This window comes from Cygnus olor, chromosome 1 (genome assembly GCF_009769625.2).
Source record: "Cygnus olor isolate bCygOlo1 chromosome 1, bCygOlo1.pri.v2, whole genome shotgun sequence".
Classification (NCBI taxonomy): domain Eukaryota; kingdom Metazoa; phylum Chordata; class Aves; order Anseriformes; family Anatidae; genus Cygnus; species Cygnus olor.
In genome coordinates, this window is record NC_049169.1 from 42,633,850 (window position 1) to 42,650,185 (window position 16,336).

The 16,336-nt window shown below is 38.4% G+C and overlaps 1 long non-coding RNA gene across 2 annotated transcripts; it reads left to right on the top strand.

Annotated features, from left to right (window-relative positions):
- Positions 1–3,385: 3,385 nt before the first annotated feature.
- LOC121068681 lies at positions 3,386–16,039 on the top strand. 2 transcript variants are annotated; one of them, XR_005819029.1, is made up of 5 exons: positions 3,386–3,667; positions 5,492–5,605; positions 12,951–13,047; positions 13,585–13,718; positions 14,569–16,039. It is a non-coding gene; the product is annotated as an uncharacterized LOC121068681 (long non-coding RNA). The 2 variants fall into 2 exon arrangements; XR_005819028.1 differs by having other exon boundaries at positions 13,585–16,039.
- Positions 16,040–16,336: the final 297 nt, after the last annotated feature.

Here is a 16,336-nt window from a genome sequence, read left to right on the forward strand (position 1 = left end):
TCTCCAGTTTCATTCCAAAGATGCTATCTTTTACCTTCCTCAGTCCTGTAGTCACAAGACTGACAGTGTTTCTGCTCCTTTATGGGAAACAGTATTCAAACACTGCGTGTAAATGATTTAGTGGAGCCCCACAGTCATTTTTCACACATACTTTGTTTTCATTACCAAAATCTGGAAGGAATAAGTTTCCATATGCAGCAATCGATGTGAAATTACCTATCTAAAATGTTTATGTCACTCCTCATCCATTTTTGTAGCTTATGTATTTACATTAAAATATAAAGATGAAGTCATTTTATGAAAGACTGTCAAGTAATTAATGTAAAATGCTATGTCCATTTTGCAAAAGAAGAAACTGAGGTGGCATCCCTAAGACTGCGCTTCCAAGCAATCATTAGATTTGGGGTGTTTAAATTCTGATTAACCACATTGACATGTCTTGGAAACTTATTTTCAAGACTGCTATGCATTGTAATTTTCAATTAACATCAACAGGGTCTATATACATCTACTGCATCTGAAATTCAGGCCAAGTTCTCAGAAATCAAGGAATTGGGAAGGAAAGGCCACTTTGGAAAAGATCTGCACAAGATTACATGTGATGTCTGGGACACAGCCCAGAACTAAACTCTGTCCCATACTCTCAGACCAGAGAATTAACAGAGTAATTATTGTTCCTGCTAATGCTACTGATTAGCAAGTCTTTTCCTAACACTGACAGTTAAAAGATGCATAAAAAGTACTTTCTGTCTAGCTCATCCCTATTCCCTACAGGTTTGCTGATCTGACTGTGCCTAATTAACATATCTTTTTTTTCTTTTTTTTTTTTTTTTCCAGTATGCTTAACTATTTTCACTTTGGTGAACAGAAGTCAGTACATGATACAAATATTATGTATCCTTGAAAATGCAATGGAAATGTTCTAATGACTTTGTGTTACTCTGCATGATTAGCATTGCAGAACACAGCCATGCTCTTTTATTTTTTTTTTATTTAAATTTCTATCTAACACAGATAATAAAATCTGGATTATAAAACCGTTTGTGATCTGTTGAATTCATCATATTTCTACACTTGACAACTCAAGATGAAATAAGTTTAATGTATCTAAAGCTCAGCATTTACAAAGGAGTTGGAAGTTAGGCTTTAAGGACTTTTTATTCGTGCTTACGTACATCGATATGCATGCTGATGCACAGAGAAGACATTTATTTGGGTGCCAGTGAACAACACCACAACTATTTTAAAAAGCAAAGTCACCACATTTTCATTCAGTTCTGCCTATCGTCATTAGCTAAGTGCAAGAAAGAGCAGTATCCAGAAAATGCATTCTGAAACCTTACAACAATTATCTCTAACAGAGCGAAAGAAACATTTCTAAGACATGCATCTTGCTGTTATTGTTTTATAAATCTCTCAAAAGCAGGTTTCTGTATTTTGGAGATATTTCTGGTTCCTCTTGGTTATGAAGAAATCGGAAGGATTTCTTACAGCACTGGCTCTGGAAGCTTAAGTTTTGCCATTTTCAGGCTACTGAAATAAGCACAGATGTGCAGGAGAGAAACACCAAAAGCAAGAGATGCAAGGCTGGTTCAGGGAAGCTCTGACCTTATCTGTGTGGATTCATTCAGCTTTGCTTTAACCACACTTAGTGATGTGATTCCGCCAGCTGTGCTGGTGCACATCCATTGAAGTCACTGGGGTGGCAGGACTACAGTTGAGGAAACTATCAGCCCCTCTGTGACAGCAGCCAAGTAAGATCTTCCTGTACACCCCCTGTCCCAGCCCAGCTCTCACATATCTCTTCCTTTGCATTTCCATGTGTCAATGCTGTCACTTACCTGCTTCCTGCTACTCTCTCATGGTATCTTTATCTTTGTTTTTTCAACATTGGAAGAAAAAGAAATAGTTAAACCTGTCAAATGATACGTGTAGTCATGCATATCATGCTCTATAACAACAAGATGTTTTAGTGTGTCCTCCCACTGTACCTTTTCCCTCGTTACTCAGCCTCAGATCAGAGTTTCAGGGTGAAATTCATCTCTCCTGACTTCAGACATCAGCCCCCGAGCCAGTCTCCTGTGGGTCTGACGTATGATCATGGAAAGAAATAGGTGCTTAGAAACACGGTTCATCCCCTGTATTTTAGATCCCTGCCTTAGGATGAAACAGCGTGCATCTTAGAAGACCCTCTTTCTTTCCACTGACTATAAGGGTAGCCCAGAAGCATAGCTCAACTGCAGATAGCCCTGTTTCAGATACTTACATTTGGCCAGACAGATCCTAGTACTACTACATGCCAATTATTCTGTTTTTCTGACTCCTAGAAACTGGGAAATTTCCCATTCTACATGTAGAGTACCAGTGGCAAGTTGTTCTGACATAGGACTGCAACACGTTAATTGTCCTACCACATACAGACATGAAAAAGCCAAAGAGAATTAGAAACTGGGTGACAGATGAAAACCAAAATTTCAGCTACAACAAACAAAAATGAATATTTAGAATTGGCAGTACTAAATAACCTTTTACTTAAGAAAGTTTTTCCATACAATTGCTGCTTGCAAGTGTGCAATTCATTTTATAAATATTATTCATTTTATAAATAAAATAAAGTTTCAACAAAATCCAAATCAACAGAAACTGTAACCCCCAAAATTATCTTGTACACTTTTACACTACAGGTTTGGCTTGATGCTTTAGATATTACGGCTGCCCCTCTTCAACTGGTTTCTAGACATGAAAGATTGGATTTATGGCCCTACAAGCATGGAGGTGAGGAATCATAAGAAAAATAAGCACGTTGATTCACATGAAAAGTATGTGCCAAATAAAGCCTTAAATCATTTCATGTAGCCTGTCACTCAAACATATTTGACTGTCATCCAAATTGTTGGAATTGTCTTTCATACTGAAAAAATCTGTTTATTTTTAGGCTAATTGGAAAAGCAACAGATTATCTTTAAATTAATGAATAAGTCAAGTTGTTTTTATAAGCTTAGTGATATTTTCCATTGTCCCTCCCTCCTTAACACCTATCTTTATTGCCTAATCATTCACATACTTTATTTTTTTGCATTTAGATGAGTCATGAAGAGCACATTACGATGATAAATATATCATCTCTGCTTCCTCTTAGTGTTAACTCAGCTGCATGATTCACGCCATAAACCTATTTTACTCATTCTATCCTTTGTTGTTCATAACCTTGACTGTTCACATCAACAGTATTGCTAGAATCACATGTTCTTACTTAAAAACTAACATACAGGTTTTATCTGCTTTACATATAATAAATTCAGTCTGGCACTTTTTTTTTTTTTTAATTCTTCTATGCTAACTATTCACATGAAATAAATGTTATTGTAATGCAAGCTGAAGAAGATAGCCTTATACATGAAGGTGGTATTTCTGCATTGTGATGCTATCTAACTGATTTGTTTGATTTAATTAATTTTTGAAAAAGATGTTTTCTTTTACAGCTTAGACCACTGTTTGAAGCTCAGCTGGGACTGCTTCCCAGTGATGTGCTAGAAAATCGATGCACCCTCTGTGTGGGGCCCACACAGAATCCTACTCGGGGCTTTCTTGCCTGACCCCAAGGGCAACGCTTATATTCACAACATCCCTGAAACCCAGAGTACATACCTTGCTTCTCTGAATTCATGTGAGTAACAAATGAATTTGTAATAGTTCTTAGACTGTAATGTTTGATGATCCCGACTGAGAGCAATTACATGTGTCATTAAAGCAACATGTAGCTGATATGAAACGTTCTAAAGATAGTAATACAGCCTTACGTCTGTGTGTGACTGAGGAGCAAGGTAACATAAGCTCTTCCTTAATAGGAAGTTATGGGAAAACAAAACAAAAAAGCAGCGCAGCATAAGTTGTTTTCTGAACAATCCTCTCTGAGCAATAGGAGGCTCCATCTTGAAATTAAATTGCTGGTTCACCTGGTTCATGAGCCTGGAGGTCAAACGAGCACAGGACAATTAGAAGTCAGTGGTTAATGATGAGGTGGAGAGCAAACTGAGAGATCTTCTGGAAGTGAACATAAGGACGCACACACCTGCTGTGGGAGTCTCTGGATGCAAAAAGAACATTTTTCAGCTTTCAGGCTCCCAGCCTTAGAAAAACACAAAGAAGCATGGAGACTCTTTTTTTTTTCTCCTTTTTTTTTTTTCTCCTGAAAACAAAAAATTTCAAATAAAAGTGTTCCCTACTCCCTCTTCCCCCCCCCCCCCCCCAGCAATACCCAATAACCAGTGGTCTGTCTTTCCATTCAGGGCTGAATGTATGCCAGCTTTATTTGGAAGGGGCTTTGCAGAGGTGTGATGGGGAGTATGTGCTATGAAGCTCAGTGTTAAGAGATGGAGGGAGCAAGCAGGGGCAGGATGTGTGTGTGTGTGAAGGAGACTGGAAAACTTCTTTAGCTGGCTTAGCCCTGGTAAATTTTTATCTGTTGCTCCGAAAGATCGAGAGCCACTGAATACAAATCTGCTATGGTTTGCACTGAGTAGCCCTAGCCCAGTTCTTGGTCCAGCCCTATACCAGGAAATTGTGTGGCAGATTGGCCAAAGGATGTATTTTTCACTGATGCAAATGGAAATCTTGCTATTAACTTCAGTGGGTCAACTAAAGCTCCTACTCGAAGCTTTTTAAATGTCTTGACCATGGATCTTTGAACACCTTCGGTAGCCATTTCATTCCAGACATTTAAACAGCAATTAAACTCAAATTTCCATTTTCATTCGAGGATGAAAGTCAGAGTAAGTTTTTACATAACTCATATTTCCATGGTTAATTTTAATATGCAGATTAAACAAACAAAAAAAAGATGTGCTACTTGAAAAGCTCCTTTCCTTGGAAATCGCCTCACCAGCCTTTCCCCCTTCCGCTCGTTTGACGGCGGGCTGCAGGCCACCTTCCCTCTCCAGGTGGGATTTCAACATCCTCCCACCCACAGCCCTGCTTCCTCCAGTGCTCAGCAGCATCTCCCCAGCAGGTCCAACTGGCTCTGACATCTGCAAGAGGCTGCCCTTCAGCAGCTGGGCCCAGGAAATGAAACACGGTGACCGAGAGAGGCTTCTCCAAGAAAAACAGGACATACATAGGAACAGCAACCACACTAGGTGAGGAAGATGTTCAAGTAAGATGAGACCATGTCTTACTTAAAACGTAGCCAGCCCAGCTCTTCCTTGGAGCCCCCTTTCTGGGGACTGATGCTTCCTGGATGGAAATGCCTCTGAAGAACATCACTTTTCTTACCTTCAGAGTACATATATATATATATGTATACATATATTTAATAATTAGGCAGCCCTTCTGTTTCTGTGTCCACAAGCTCCTCTTGCCAAACTCATCTGATGAAGAAACAAATCGACACTGGAAACATTCCTCTGACCACCCTGCTTCATGTACTGCGTGCGGCACAATCAGCACGGGAGGACTCCCTGTTTCTAAAATTGAGCTGTCTCTTTATTAACAGACTCACTTACCAGGACACCAAGCCAGCAAATCAGATGCACACAACTCGCCTGTCTGTGCTGCCTCCAAGCTCTGCCTTCCTGCAACATGTGCTCTTCTCTCCAGGTCAGAGCAGGTAATTTAGCGTGTAAGTCCCTGCAGGTGGCTGACTATCTACTTTCATGCTGTTTATTGCACTGGTAATATGTGAAAAGCTCTTAAAATGATTTATTTATTTATGCTATGACAAAGGCACATGTAATATTCAAAAAGATAATGAAGTGTCTCCCAAGATTATATAGTTGATTTTAAAACTGCTTAGAAATCTACTTGTTTTGTGTTTCATTTCATTATTATTTGAAACAGATGAATTATTCTAGAATTTACAGTCACACAGTAATCAGAAAAGTATTCATGAATACAGATGATTCTTTTCAAAATAGTATATGTATACATAGAAATTCCTACTTATTTTGTGTGTTTTAAAATTATTCACATTAAATATGAATTGCCTTATCTAAAGACATAATCAAGGGATTTCTTTTTCTTATGAGCAGTGACTATTATCTTGATTCAGGAAGTAAATTAAATACTTCAGAATCTTTCCAAATATAGAAAAAAATGGGTGGGACAAATATTGCTGCATCTTGTATTACTTGCAAGGAGTAGTAGCTTTCCTTGTGTCATTGCAAATGATATAAACATGTTATTGCTTGCTTGTTGGCATACAGGCTAGAAATAAACTTATTATCTATTTAATATATGCCCTTCCTACTAGATCTCAGGTTTCTATCCAATGAGTTAAAGAGTTACTCTCAACTTTCATGCTATGAGTTAAATCTCAGCCCCACAAACATCACTGGGAGCTTTGCCATTAAGTTAATTGGGACCAGGAATTCACTCAATCAGTATTTCTTGGAGAAGACCTTAAATACTGTGTTAAAAATCAAATGAGAGAAATCTCAACCTACAAATATGTATGGCATTCATTTCTATCCTAATGTTAAATGACTTAAGTCAATACCCAGAGGCATTTAAATTAAGCTTGGTTAGAGCTTTTACTTTCGGCTAAAAATTCAGCAACTCACATCCAGAATAGATTTTGTTTTCACTAAGACAGAAACAGACTCCAGATATTTAGCCTGTGACATAGCTATGATAGTTATTTTAGACCATGCATCAGTCTAGAGTTGATGGCTTAAGCTGTCAATGTCAAAGTCTTAAGGTTGTCTTAGAAGCCCTTCTTATTGTGCTGGAAAATACATACAGGTCTGTAGAAGGCACAGTGTGCAGGCATGGTTCCTGACAAAACAAGCAAATACGTTAGCCAAGGATTTCTGTCTTAAAAAGCCATGTGTCGCTTCAGTGACAGCTGATCAGTAGTGCCCTTCCAGCCGAAGAAATTCAGTTGCCCCTTGACAGCACGAATATTATTAACTTCTTAATATGCAACAGCCTTTTGAATTTGGAAATTACATCAGTGATACTATAGCCTATGTACCACCTAATAATATGCAACATTTCACAGATGCTAGCCTCCCAACCATTTGGCTTACAGTTGGAGCAGGAGGAAAATACTACGAACGCACTACCTAAAAATACAGCCTTGCCATTTCTGCGAAAACCTCGATACAAATGCAAGCTGGGATCATCAGAGTGAGGACGAGAGTGTTCAGTGCAGCACCCAGGCTGTGCAAACACGGCATTGAGCCAACTTTATTTTCTCCTGGTTGGAAGCCTGTCAGGGCCAGTGTATAGCAGGGTTTAAAGGCTAGTGTAGATGCCAGCAGTCTCAAAGGGCTATTTGAGTAGCCAGGATTATTGGGGCATAAAGGAACCACAAAGCCCCTGCTCTCTGACTGCCGCGTGCCAATAGCACGCAGCAAGGGAGCGACAGAAGATGCTTCCAGCAGATGAAGATTTTATTTTTCCAAGTGAATCTCTTCGTAACCAGCTCCTGTGAGATCCCAGACTCATGCAGATATGCCTCAGTTTACCAGGGTAATGGTTCTGTAGTTTTGGGGAGACAGCTGAAGTGCTGCAGATTGCATTTTAAAGACGTGATGCTGACAAATTAAGTTCAAAGTCTTAGCAGGGCCCTTCCAAATGGCAGCTCTCCAGGGCTAGACAGTTATAGCAGTAAGTTCTATAAATCTTTTCAGAAGCTCCTTGGGCTTCAAATACTTCCAACATTTCGTCATACCCTTTAAACAGGGAAAATTGCCCAATCCCTTTTTGGAGGCCAGCATAATTATACTCTTGGAAAATAATAATAATAATAAGTTTAAAAACCAGAGCACTGTAGTTCACACCACGTGATAGAATTAGTTAATTCACACAGTAAATACTGGCAAAAATGTTAATACAATGGCTGTCTTAGATGCAGTCCTGAAAATGTATGTTGATGCAAAGAAGTGCAAAAAGAGCTTTTAAGAGATTTGTTTGGGGCTTTTCATTGTAGCTTGGGAGAAGTTTAATTCCAGATATAAAACTTCTGTCAAGCTATTGTACGTATCTCACATTGCAATGTGCATTTCGTTATTTACACATGTCCCAAACAAAACCAACTGGACAAAACGCTTGTGTTTCTTTCAATCTATTGCATTTTCCTCCATCATATTTGCTTGCTACAGCTGTCCAGGTTAATTAGCATTCTGGAATATTTTGGAGGAAATACATGTGAATGCAAGTGTCAGAAGTGTCTCTTCTTCTACAGCAATAAAGCTGATCAAATTATTACAGCTAAATGCCCACAGCAGAGCTCACAGGACAGTATAAGCTATGTATATGCAATTGGCTAACTCCTTGAATGATTCAAATACAGCATCACTTCTTTAAAAATGAAAACTTGTGTGAATTTACACTCTACAGTAACACTCTAAAGAAGACTTGCTTTTCTTCTGTGGTGACTGAAGTAATCTTGGTAAAATTTAGCATCCATCTTCACGTGCTGTGTGTTTTTCTTAAAAATTTTTCTCAGATAAGCATAAAACAAAATAAATCAGATAGAACCTGGGACAGTTTTACATGGCTTCAAAAGAAGAAAACAATCAAACTAAAGAAGATTAAAAAAAGAAAGGAAATAATAATCTGACAAACTGAACAAATGTGATGCACTGTGTTTGGACCCTGTTATATTTCAGACTCTCACAATACCTTCACTTGGCAAGACATTAATCATTCTTCATTTATTATTGACACTGATGGATGATGAAGGTGATTTTGGTGTTCACAAAATACCTTAATTAAATTAATTCATCTGACACAAAGTGCTCTCCTATTCTTACATAGAAAAAGGGAGACAGATTTAGTGCCATTTATATCATCTTAATCTAATACTCACATAAATGAGTTGCTGGATTTGTGCCAAAATTTCAGGAGGGTAGAGACCACAAAAAGAGGAGATCCAGGGGAATGCTGGACATTTGAGACTTCTCCTCAAGTGTATGTTGTTTACAGTTCATAATTTCAGGTCAAGCAAATTCTTCTCTGGATTTCCTCTTATGGGTGTGATCTAAAAGAGAAACTTTGGGATAATGAAGAGAAACATCTTATCTGGGGATAAACAGGTAGTAACTGGAAGAAACCCATAGGTGTGGCTGCGATGCTGGTGTGTTTGCCATTTCAGCACTAGATGGTAGGACTGATGAAGCCAAAAGGCCAGCAGAGGTGAGGCCCTTCCAGGCAAGCATGTGCAAGCCAGAGGATGGAGCTGAGGAAGAGGACGTCTCTGTGAAGCAACAACTGAATGGTGGTCTCACAGGGAGAAGAGCAGCAGTAGAGTAGTGTCAAACCTGAAGAGATCAAATTGCCTCAATTTCAACAAGTGGCTAATTATATATATATATATATATTTATATATTTGTCGGTAAAGAAATTATATGTTCTCCTGTGAATTAAAAAATGCATACTTTTAACAAAATCTCAGCATGGCTTGCATAGCACCTTAAAAAAACAAAGCCTATGTTTAAATGAGGAATACTCACAGAGCCAAGGTACATGGACTGTGAGGAAAAAGGAGCTTAGCCTGTTACAGTACTTAAATACTGAATCATTTCCAGTATTCTGTGCCAGATAATCATTCAAATGTAAGTTGTACCAGTATGATCTGATACGTCAAGAAACAAGCAAGTTACATCAGGAGTCTTGATCTTATCTGAACACAAAACTTGTGTCTCTTTTTTTTTTTGTGTTCACTGCATCATTTCCCAAAGTTTTTTCTCATCTTCCCTTCCCAGATGAACTTCTCCATTCATTGTCTGCTAATTCCTCTATACAATTAGCATACCCCAGTATAATTCCTTCAGTTCATTGTTTGCTGCCTGAGCACAACCCCAGAATTTGTTTAGTTGTCCTTCTAGTAGCCTGAAGGCTATTTCAGTCACTAAGAGAGTGATTCAATTGCTTAACTTAGGTACCTGATGGTATTTGAGAAGCTCTGGGGTATCTAAGCCACCCATCAGAGACCAATAACACAGACTCTGTGGGAGTCCTACACACTTGGCAGGTAGAGACGAGGATGGGTGACCTTCGCTTCATTTGAAGTTATGCAAGATGCCTATATTTGGGTAACTGAACTGAGCCTCAACAGCTGATTCTTATGTGTATTATTGTACTCTTCAGTTTAACTATAAACCAATGTTTTCATGCCTAATGCTGTAAATTTCTTCTTGCAATCTGTTTTCTGAAAAGCAATTAACAGGTAATTATACTCTACTTCATCTTTAGCTTGTGTATGGGAAACTCAAGCACAGGGAGTTAGAATAACATTCAGGAATAAACTGTTATTTACAAATTTATTCATTTACCATATTTAACATGCATCATTCAGTTTCTAAGCTTGGCTTTCAGTATCCATAGAAACTGAAGAAGACTAAAAATGGCATCACTTATTTCCCTTTTTGTTTACCGATCTTGAAAAGATTTCTGAACCTGCAGTGCTGTATCGTATCTCATGGGTATTGCTTTCAATCTATTTTTATGTCAAGTGCTGTATATAGCTTAAAAAAACATATCACATACCTCATATTTTAGCATTTGGTCTTAAAACTGCAGCAATGGTTCATTGTGGTACTATTGTTTCATGTCATTGCATTAAAAAAAAAATTGCCCTCCTTGGGCATTCTGTCCACCCTATGAGTAGATGTTTTGTGTGTTCCTGGTTCATAGTTTTACCATTTTTCGTAGCTTGCTACATACCTTTCTTTCTTGACTGCTACTGAGAATGATGTTTGCAGGAGGAAATAGATGGTAAAGTCCTGATGTTAGAAAAATACTTGGCACCTCAAAGCTGTTCCTATGGCAACTGAGGCCTGCAGTGGTACTAGAAAATCTATGAAACCTTATGTCATTTTTAAACACGGTGTTTTCGCAAGTGCAGTTCATTTTGAAAATACCACATCATACCAATTTTTCTCTGTTAAATTTCATAAACATACGTGAACATATGTTCAGTGTTTTTAGAAGCAGACTTCAATTGGTTTCTTGTTCCAGGCTGTTTCCACCTCAATAGTTGACTACAGAAATTTAACATTCAAATTCTTCTTTCTGGGAGATACAGGGGCAAGAGTCTCGTCAGAAAAATGAATATCCATGCAAGGGGTTTCATGATACAATATTTTTTAAAGTAATAATTGCTTTCTAGTGTTCTTCTTTCTCAGCCATTGAAGAATTCACCATCAACAGTGTCTTTTGTGCTTTCCCCTAGGATGGTCTTTTAATAATGTAATGCAAATACAGCAAAGTAATTGAAGAATCCATCATCATGCATCATTAGGGACCTTAAAAAGATATTTCAGGTTGTGTTTCTGTACTGCTTCCTACCTGAGCCTTGGTTGGAGGACTACAGTCACCTCTACTGTGATCAAAGAAGTCATGTACATACCATTCTTCACTGTATACTGCACAGAAAGGGACCTCGATTAGTGTCTCTCACAGAACCTTCACTGCTTTTAGATTATATCTTTCTTACATGTTGTTTTACTTCTATTGTCCTCATTTAGCATGATATGACACAGAGGAAAGGGTAATCATCTGGGAGATTTGTCTGGAAGTAGAGAAGTAGAAGACACCAGGTGACATCCTCTTCAGGATGACAGGCACTCTCAGGATGACAGGCCTCTTCCAGGTGACAGGCACTGCATCAGAAATATGTCTCCATGTAAAAAGCTAAAGGCCTTCTAATTCAAGGTTTTGTTCTATAAGCGTAAAGCAAAAGTGACATCCAGTGGTCTGCAAATCCACACTGTTCGGAGTTCATATTACAAGAGCACTGCGGAATGTTTCAAAGAAAATTTCATCTTCTTTGCTGACTTCCATGAATTTATTCTTCGTTAGTCTCTTCTATAAAGTTATAATTTGACTTCAAAAATTAAATCATATTGCTGAAGTTGTGAACAAATTTGGTTTGACCATATAAGGTCCTCAACTGTAGTAAATAAGAAAACATTTCAAAATTGCATGGAAGTCAAAAAGGAGAAAGGTTAACTTTGCAAGGACTTGAATGCTTCATTCTTGACACAGAATTTATGCAATTTTTTGGGAACAGTTTTCTAAAGTTACTTTAACACAAATGTAGACATTTTGCAGGAAATTTTGTAAACGTGAGTAAATAATGAGCTTGAAAAGATGTGCCTTCTGGCTAAACATTTCCCAGACTATTCTGTAAAGCAAACCAACAGTTCTGAGCAAAACTGGGCTAGCCACTCAAATACAAATGCAGCAATGGGAGGGAACATAACACCCCATATGAAAGAGTTAAGAGCATCAATAGCCTGAAATCAGGGCAGACAGAGAAGCACTAGACAATGACACTTTGCACACCAAAACTATTTTGTACTCTGTGCTTCTGTACTGCCTTCTTAACCAAGACTGATTTCAGATAGATAAACCTGTCCATATAACTCTGCTAATGCATTTCTGTCCAGAACTGCTCAAAGGGTTTTTATTCTATGAAGAGCCTACAGCTTTCAACTGCTGGACCTCTGCCTTTTGATACTCAAGGCTATCAATACACAGAGTAAATCTCAGAAAATAAATGGAAGAAGACAAAGGAAAAAATACAAGCAAAATATGGTGACACACAAGGAAATGTTAAAAAAAAAAAAAAAAAGATGATAACTAAAAAGACAGGAACAAGAGGCATTGCAAAGGGTGAAAGCCTACGCAGTTAGCTTACCATCTTTCCTGGAACAACCACTAGTAATAGGAGCACTATCCAATTACCACAGCAGATTTACCCTTTCTCTTACTGAATAAACCAAGACATGATATACCCATGTTGTCTCATGTACTCTCTCTCCATCTCTCAGAGTTTTCTAGCCATCATACCGTAGGCAGTTTCAAAGGCAAAAAGACTATCCCATCACTCTCCACTTGTGATCCAGATTTACCTAAATAAACAGGCCTTTCAGTATTCAATAACTTTTAATAATAGTTGAAGAAAAATTAATAAAACACTAACTTTTTTGACTTCTTTTCAGGGCAAGAGTGGCTCCCGTCCTGACTCAGGGGTAATGGGACTGAGATGGTACTGACTCTTCTACTGCCACCACTGCAGTTACATCTGCTGGACGAGAGGTACATTTCATAAGGGGTTGGTACTTTTCCAATTAAAAATAAATAAATCACAGATCCCTGTCCGTTTGATGTACCAATCAGGCACCTCTGTAATCAACCTTTCTGCAGATGGACATTCTTGTTTGGGTGACTTCCATTTGCAGTACAAAGCTAAAAGAGGAAAGAGAGTTTAACTAGGACATAGCCACCAAATTTGGCAGTGCTCCCTTTGAATATTTTTCTAAGGATTTTGTCCATATGAGTTCTGAGAGCAAATGCCAAATGACATGCAGGAGAAAAAGATTAAGCTGATAAAACTGTGCAGCAGTTTTTTCCTACTATTTTGGCTGCCTGTGGTACACAAATAACATTTTTTTGCTTGATTAAAATGAAAGGAAGTAAAAGTAGGTACTAGCCTTCCTTTTTAATTAAACTGATTAAAATAGACCATCTGCATGTCTTTCCTTTTTATTTCATATTTCGCTAGCCAAACGGGATCTCAAAAGCACTATGTTGCAAGATAGGATATCTCTAATGAGATAGCAATTTTTTTTGCAGGTATCTGCTCATTTTATCTGGACGCCTTTGTTAATAGTCTCCTCTGCCCAGGCAGCTGTGCCTGTGACAGCAGAACAACATGTTCCCTCCAGTACAGCCTGTGGAGTTATTTCATGTCCGACAAGAGATAAAATGTAAGCTACTCAAAAGGAACCTCCAAATCACCCTGTAAAAGGAAACTGCAGAGAGACAGGCTGCTGGCAAGAAGAGAGATCAAAGGGCTATGTTAAGGACCTATAGACCATATTTCTCTTTCATCGGGCCAGATTATGCAACCTGCCAGGTGCGGAATACTTGCAGTTTCTAAGGGGTGAGCAAGTATTGCAGATATGCGTGGAGTGAATACCTTCATTTCAATGACACACTCGGAAAACAAAGTCATTTTGCACGGAGGTCAGGATGTGGAGGGAACAGGTGCCAGACGCAGATATTTCAGATGGTTCTTCCACACTTTGTAGCAGGCAAGGGAAAAGATTTAATCTTCATTGTTACAGGGGTCGGTGGATATTTCCCTTCCCTGTTTAGCTAATATTTACTAAAAAGGGAGGGGGACAACCTGGTAATATATTTTTCAGTTTAAGTGTTCCTGCAGAGCAGGGCTGTGGGGAGCTGGAGCCTGGCCCTGCTGCGGCCTGGCTGAGGCCGGGGCTGACAGGCCCGGGGCTGATGCGGGGTCCTGGGCCTGGGGCACATGGGGGAGCCCTAAGTCAAGGGACAGGGACACGGCTGGGGGTGCCCTCCTGGCCCTGATGCTTCTTAAGGGTGGGTTTAAATGGAGAAAGCCACTCATCCCACCCTAAAGCAGATTAATGGTTTCCACTGGGTGCCTAACTTTCAGTAGGCTACATTCACATGAGGTTAATCCCCCACAGCAGATCTCGGCTTAGTCTGTCTAATGCTTCAGGACGAATTTTATCAGGCTGCATTCTCACTAGCAGATTTGGGAATCTTAAAACTTAAGTGCTTGTGTTTTCTTTCCTCCAGCCCTTTGTCACTTGTGTGACTCGTGTGAGCCATCTGGTAGCAGATGTCCTTTGAGGAGAGTTCGGCTGCAAAAAGGCATTAAACACTTTGGCCTTCTCAGCATCTTCTGTTTATATCTTTCCTCCCCTCAGAGCAGCAGACCAAAGCTTTCTCAGCCTTCCTCTTACCAGTAGTGCAATTACAGAAGGATTTCCTGTTACTCCTTACAGTCATAGCCTTTCTGCTTTTCTCCTCTGTAACAGTGTGTTTACTGTTGCAGCTATGGTGGTTTTTTTAGCTGCCGTCTTCTGCATCTGGATGGGTAGCAGAACCTTCCCCAGTAGCGGCTTGCTTATCCAGCCTCTGTTCTCCCAGCCTGTTTGTTTCCCTGTGGCTTTACCTATCACCCTTTGAGGATGGTGAAATCTGCTTTTTTGAGTATCTATTGCCTCATACTTTTCCTCTTTTCACAAAATAGTGAACTCCGCAACTGCAGAAGCAGAAGGCTGCTCCCATCATGACCTCTACACTTGTTGAACAGTTAACCCCATTGTAGTATTTTTCCAAATACTTAAAGTACTTCATTACCAACAAGTCCTTTGGATGTAGAAATATGAAAGCATTCAGAAATCAAAATTAACTTCATGTCATGCTTTTGTGTGCTCAAACAGTAGCCCACAGATGTGTTAACAAATGAAGACAATAGAAAAAATTCTTGCTTTTAAGTTTTTAAAAATATAAGTCACCCTTGGTACAGTAGACTCAGTTCAAAGATAAAGGTAAATACAAATCTTAGGTCTTTTGTTCTAATTGAGCAAGCTGTTGGAAATGTGAAAACTGTACATAGCTTTTCAATACATTTTGTACTTAATTTAACTTTTTTTTTTTTTTTCCCCAAAAAAATATATAATAATTTAAATCTATAGGATCTCAGCTGCAGCCCAATGAAACCAATGAATAATTACTTGCATTCACTGATGGGTTTTCACTATGACTGAGGTATGGAGCAAGATGCAATGTAGAATGTTCAGTCTTTTATGTTAAATCTCAGTGAACAAATTTGGGAGGGATAATTTTATTTCTTGCTTATATACATAATGCTATTATCTTCATGATTACCATGTCATATTTTATTGGCTTTACAAGAAGCATAGAGTATTCTTAGAAAACACAACACATTATTAATGACCTTGAACAGGGATCTTGTAAAATGTAGACTAAAATACCACTCTAAAGTAAAAATAATAGTTTCTTGACATTGTCTTTAGCTTCTCTGTCTTTCAGAGTAATTTATACTGCTTTAAAGTCTTAACAAACAAATAAATGTTATGATAAACAATAAATTACCAAAATATTGATGGAATTCTTTATAAGCACAGTTCAGTGCTAAGAACATAAGAAAAAAGAAAGAAGGAAAGAAGGAAGGAAGGAAAGAAGGAAGGAAAGAAAAAGAAAGAAATGAATGCTATTTTGTTTTTTTTTCTGTCTTTGCACAAAGTGCAAAACCTTAAAAAGCTGTTTAGAAAAGGAGACAAAGCACTATTTTATCTCCTGTTCTTCATTTTCTCAGTAGTAGCAAAACAAGGATAATAAAAGTTTGAACTAACATCCCCAAAGCTCTAAACAAAATTTGGGTGAGTATTTCTAAGTGAAAAAGCATGCTTGTCAAAATGAATCTTTTGATGAAAAGAAAGTATATCTGTAGTTTTATGAAAATAAGACCTTTGAAATTAAAAAATAAAAGACCAGAACCAAAAGATTATTTCTAATAACATAAAATGTTTGCATC